Here is a 6,148-nt window from a genome sequence, read left to right as displayed (position 1 = left end):
AGTAGTGTAATATTTTTTTTTAATTGGGTTTTTCAAAATGTCTCGCGGGCCGGATATTTCCCGCACATGTTCTAGTGCAAACCCTATCCAGCTCCATTCATCCTTACAATCCCCCCGAAGGCTGGAACGGCAGCAGCCCCGAGATCTATTATAAATAGGCTATTGGAATTCTGGCAATGACCAGCTTCTTCACCAAAGACTTGAGCATTCCTAATACCTATTGCCCTAGATTGTGGCACATTGCATTTTTCCAATAAATGTTTCTTTTTTTTTCGCTTCAAATAAATTTTTAAAACTCTAAATGTAAACGCGTCGTTTTGTTCATATTTTATAGCTTGGATCGAAAAGTTTAATTGAAATCTAGAGTTTTGAATATAAAATTGTCCAACCGGATTTCCCAACTTAACGGAGGTCTCAAGAGTATTTCTTAAAAATTTGCTGTTTTCTGTACTCTTTTTTGATTATACCGAATCCGGGACAATATTCTGGAAAATATTAATTAAATATTAATCTGGCACTGGGGATCGACTGTTATTTCAGTAGTGGTCCCACGAAATAATGACATGACCCCCCACCATGGTTAGAATAGGATGATACCGTGTAAATAATCTCCTACATGTCTTAAGTACATGGGAAAGATCAATCTTAAGTCAATTAGACAGAGAACTAATAATTTTGGCGTAGAAAAATCGTTATGTTATTGTAAAAAAAAGTTTCCACTAAAAACAGTCTTTCTAATAAAAAAATGATTTATCTAAATCTTTTGTAATTTTACTTCTTTATCTATGATTTTCAATCACCATTTATTTATTAAACCATTTGGCTAATAATTATTTTTAAATATTATGTCAATTTTATTTTTCTTAATTATATATATTTTGTTATCTGTTGGACTAATTGCTTTATTAATTCAATTTTTTGGTATGTCTTGATTTAGTATAGTAGTTAGATAGAGAAGTAATTTAGAATTGTATCATTACTATAGTACGTCCATAAACACTAAAAAGACTGGTACCGCTTTTGGTTAGAATTTTATGGAATTATAAATATATTTTTCTTACTGGTTACCAGAAACATTAGTCTTAATAATAATTATAAAAAGATAATGATATTATAAGAAAATTTATAAATTATAGCTTGAAAAAGTATGACCATTGAGAGTCATAGCGAAGTTGAGTTCTAATTTAGTTGAGAGAGGGGTCACTATGACTACTGGTAACTTAGAAACAGCAAGAACAGGTAAACTTGCTAACAAGATACTGCGGCCTTCGATTCTTGAAGTTAATTATGCCGCTTTGGAAAAGTTGTTAATTATCTCTCAGTGACGCACAATAATGATCCCTATCTCTGTCGTAAAGTCTTAAACTTTTTAATTTGTGACGGGGAAATTTTACCAATATTGTCAAAAGAAACATTAATTATTTATTCCAGGAATAAAAAAAATTGATTTGAAAGCATTTTTAGTTCCTGGTTTCGTAAGAAAACGTATTAGATAATTGCTGCGAATTGATTTTATTATTATTGATTAATTTTAATGATTTTTAGGCGTTTGGTAACTGTACATAATCTTATTTATGTCTTTTGAAATAAAATACTTTTCCTTTATGGCATAAATGTTCCTGTATTGTGAATGTTATGCGTATCTCTAATCATTTAGGCTTAATTTTCTTATTAATTACCATTTTAACACTCTGTATAACAGTTGTGTTCACCTTAGGACTTTCTATATCGGATTATGGATTATGCTTGAATATTCCTCCGCAAAGCGTGCATTACGAGTTTCCGCATTAACTTCAAAATTCATTGTATTTGTGCTTTCATAATATTGAGACACAATTCTAATTTTCTGTGCCAACATGCGGCCTAGTTTCCAGTTACTCAAAACTGTACAGCCTTATCGAAGTTAAGTCCGTTTTAGCTTGTTACCTTTTACGAAGACGAAAATTTGATGAGTCAGCAATCAGGCAGTCAAAATTTAACCGTTCCTCCAACTCATGCGTAAAAAGGTTAGGTGGAGTTTGACAATTACTGGTTGTTTCACAGTGACTAGATGTTTTATAATAGTATTAATAAAGTTTTATAAAACACGGTCTTCTCACGACCTTGCATTGCACTAACGAATAAGTATCGTTCAAACGTACTTAAACTGTTCAAAGTGGCTGTCAAACTTTGATACAACCTCCTCAAAGGGTGATTGATTCCCACAAATCATTTTAATTAATCTTAGGGCTTAACCTGGAATTACTGAAAGGAACAATGGAAGTCGAACCTTTTTGTTGGATATATCGACCACAATCCAAGTGCCAGGCTGATGTTCTTTCATCGTAACTACGTTGTTTTTTTTCTATTCTTAATAGCAATATTTTTGTCACTTGCATCTAAAGAGTTGAGTAAAGAAATATTATTCATATCTAACGAATTATAAAAAAAAACCGGACAGCCTGTTTTAGGTATATAACAATAACTTAAATATGTTAAAGCGGAGTATTTATATAAGATCATTAATTACACAAATATAAAGCTTCATCGTATGACCTCCAAATACATATCAATAATAAAACAAAGATAAGAACTGTAACTAAGTGTAAAACATTTGATTTTCTTTTGATATATTATATTATTTTGGACTGTGGGGTGGGGAGGTTACATTAAAGGTTTTAAAAATTATATTAAGGTTCGACTTCAATTTAAGTTGTAGCTGGTCGAAGGTGTAGAATTTCGCTAGGCATTTTTTATACTGTCATTCTTGTGAAAAACGCGGCAGGTAAAGAGTATCCCTGGAATCCCATGGGCCTCCTAAAGAGTTATAGTTTCCCAGCCCCGTTGCAAAGAGGGGATGCTGCCTCTGTTAGGATAAAGAAAACACCAAGATCTTTTTATGTTCTAATATAAATGTTTTTATGGATGTGATTAATAAGGCCTTTGATTAATTTTTAAATCAATTGGAACATATTATTTATAATTTTTATCAAAAAGACATGTTTTTATTAAAGAACTATTGATTATGCTACCTTTGTGCAGTTAATTTACTGCAGCCTTTTAAATAATCAATGGGCAGATTAGACTTTAAATTTTTATCAAAAAGACATTTTTCATTAACGGGCGTAAATTAGTAATTGGGTGCCATTACAACAAAAAAGTTCTTTTTCTTTCCTGATCCAAGGATATACTTGGACGGCCAAGTGCTTTTTTAACTGTAATTCTTCCTTACGTTGTCATCTTGCGTTCAATCTATTCATATATGCAAATAGATATCGAAACCAGTTTTGACTAGTTCGAGGATGGAGGCATGTTTAATTGGACCCTGATCTTTTCGTCCCTGGCTCAGTTACGCCTTTTTCTTTCTAAAGCTCAACGTAAGAACCCCAGTTATCCGACATGCCTGTCTCGTATCACCCAGCTCTGTCCTTCTGTATAGAGGCACCAAGAGGACTCTTCCTATCTTTCATTGTCCTATTGTTGTAAATTGTGTTCTGTGCGTACACATGTTATGGATCTCATCTATTAAAATGATGAATAAGAGGACGCTAAATCTATCTCTCTGTCTGCCTCCTCATTAAAGATGGAACGCTTTTGGATTTCGTGTCATTAATCCTTACAAGGATTTCGAGTACATTACTTTTTCACGACCAGAATGTAGAACTAGATCTAGTTCTGCACAGAGAACTAGCTCTTGATTTCTCGCACTTCCATTATTAGGGAAAGTATTTCGCTAACGTTAATCCCATCTCACCTTAGTACTTTCCTTCACATATCTTTAAACCCACCTTTCCTCCTCGGAACTTAGTAGTAGCTAGAAAAATTCTTAATGTTGGAAATTTGGTGACTGATACAAATCGAGGCCATTTTTCTGTTGAAACCCTCGTCCAACAAATCTTGCCTTATATGAACCTTCTGATTCATTTTATTCTTTATTTTATTTTTATTTTACTTTCTTCAAATGCTATCAATTCTTCATTTTTAGCTCTTCGTCAATTTTCCTTTTCTGGTCCTATTATGACCTATTGGTAAGCAAAACAATTTTCTATTTGTATAGCCATCGAAAATTAGGAGACTTCAAACCTTGTGGTTTAACACTAAATGGTGCTCCCGGTCCTTATGACCATAAATCTATCCTCCACCTTTGAACTCAAATTTGATTAGGGAAATTTAAATTTGAACTGTTAATGATTCAGCAGTATGCCAGTGTGGTACTTGTGAGAGGGTGTGACTTATTCAGTGATCTAGGTCTTCTTATCTAATAATAAATAAATAAATAACATGTTTCCAGGAAGGTTAATAGAATAAAATGAACAAAGTCTAACCTGGATAAGATATAGAACGGAATAAAAAAAAATAAACAAAAGAATAAAAGCACTCCTATTGATGTGTAAAAAAATCTCTAATTTGGGCTAGAAAAAAAAAGACAATAGATTCCTTTAATAAATAACTACAACGTGCTACTCTCGTTTTTTTAACAAGATAGCAACTCAAGACGAATTCAAAATATGTTAGTAATTTATTTCCAAAGGGAAGATACCAATAAATATGCTAACAAGGGCTTCAACAAGTGATAATGTTTAGTGCCACTTAATATGCCCTTATTCCCTACTGAAGAATTTCTGTTTTTGTGTATATTTAATAGGTATTCGTACAATAAAATTTCTGATCTATTATTTCTCACTTATTACTAGTTTTGACAATAAGTAGTTCGTGGCTAAGGAATTTATTTGACACTGCTTCTTAAAAAGCTTTTAATATTTTAACTGATAAATTTTAATACATCATGTGTATGTTTCACCTAAATTTTTATTTTAGAATTGTGTAATTAAATTGAAATATAAATCGTTTCTGTTGTACCCTGTAAATATTCTTATACATAATGATTGATATATTAATCATGTCACCATAGTAATAATAAGCAATAAAAAATCAACATTCAAACATTGTATTTAGACTCTAAATTGCATATCCTAATGAAAAAAAGCTTGAAAAAAAATAAAGGCTACTGGTTTTCACAAACAATAATACGTAATGTGTTATTTATCTATTTTAAAAGAGCCCATTGTACGTTCATATAACATCTTACAATTTGAACAAAAAATTATATTTAACAAGGTCTAGTCATGTAAACCGAACCTTTTTTCCTAGATGTGTTAATGCATTTTGTTTGGACCTGCGTAATTAAATTATCATTATTAATAAAATTTTGGTTCATAATAAATTACATACCAAGCAGTAATAAAAATGATGATGTTTTATAAATTGATAATTGTAAATTTCAATTAAAATTTACCATTAGGTAATAACATTGCAGGTATGATTTGTGTGTTACAGTTCAGTCATTTGAACTAGATTACGTATTCAATTGGCGTAATATATTCAATTTATTGATAGATAATTAAGCAGTGGCTTATTACTAATACACTTAAATTGGTAGGAAATTAAAATTATTGTTATTGAATAACACTTATGAACCTAAGCAATTATTAATAGTTTTTTTATAGAATTAGAATTCACTATGTAAATTGAACGTTATAAATTTATTGCATTTGAATAAATGAATAGTTTCGGCCTATAAATAAAAATATCCGGATATGATATGAACCGTTTAGGTATGTGACCTCTGGTGAGTGCCAGATTATACACAACGCAAATATTTGTTTTGTAGTTGCTTTGTTCCATTGTTGTGTTCAGAGCACATAGAATATTTAATCACTTGGTTTATTTTATCAGTTATTGTAAATAAATATACTGTATTAAATGATATAGATCTATTGATGATAATGATATGATTGGAATTGAATAAAATCAAGTTACTATTAGTCAGTAAATATACTAATAATTCGATTATTTCTTGATTAAGCATGGTGTTTACATCGGGATCTGTCCGTGTATTACTTCAGGTACCCCAATGATATGTTAAAACGATTTGTTGACCTGGAGTTGTTAATTAAAAATAATTAATTAATTATCTTCAAATTTGTGTGGAACAAGGGGGTTTGAATATGAGGTATTTTATCTTCACACCAAGGTTATTATATTTCTCTTTAATCAAAATATTATTCCCTGAAAGGGCAACTTGGGTTAGTTGGTTAATTGAGCGAATAATTAATTATATCATAATATTATTTAATGACAAATCTTTGGGTGGTCTCATGGATTAAGA

Source organism: Halyomorpha halys, unplaced genomic scaffold, assembly GCF_000696795.3.
Source record: "Halyomorpha halys isolate HHAL.00 unplaced genomic scaffold, Hhal_1.1 Scaffold513.1, whole genome shotgun sequence".
Lineage (NCBI taxonomy): Eukaryota > Metazoa > Arthropoda > Insecta > Hemiptera > Pentatomidae > Halyomorpha > Halyomorpha halys.
Note: the sequence above shows the minus strand (reverse complement) of the source record.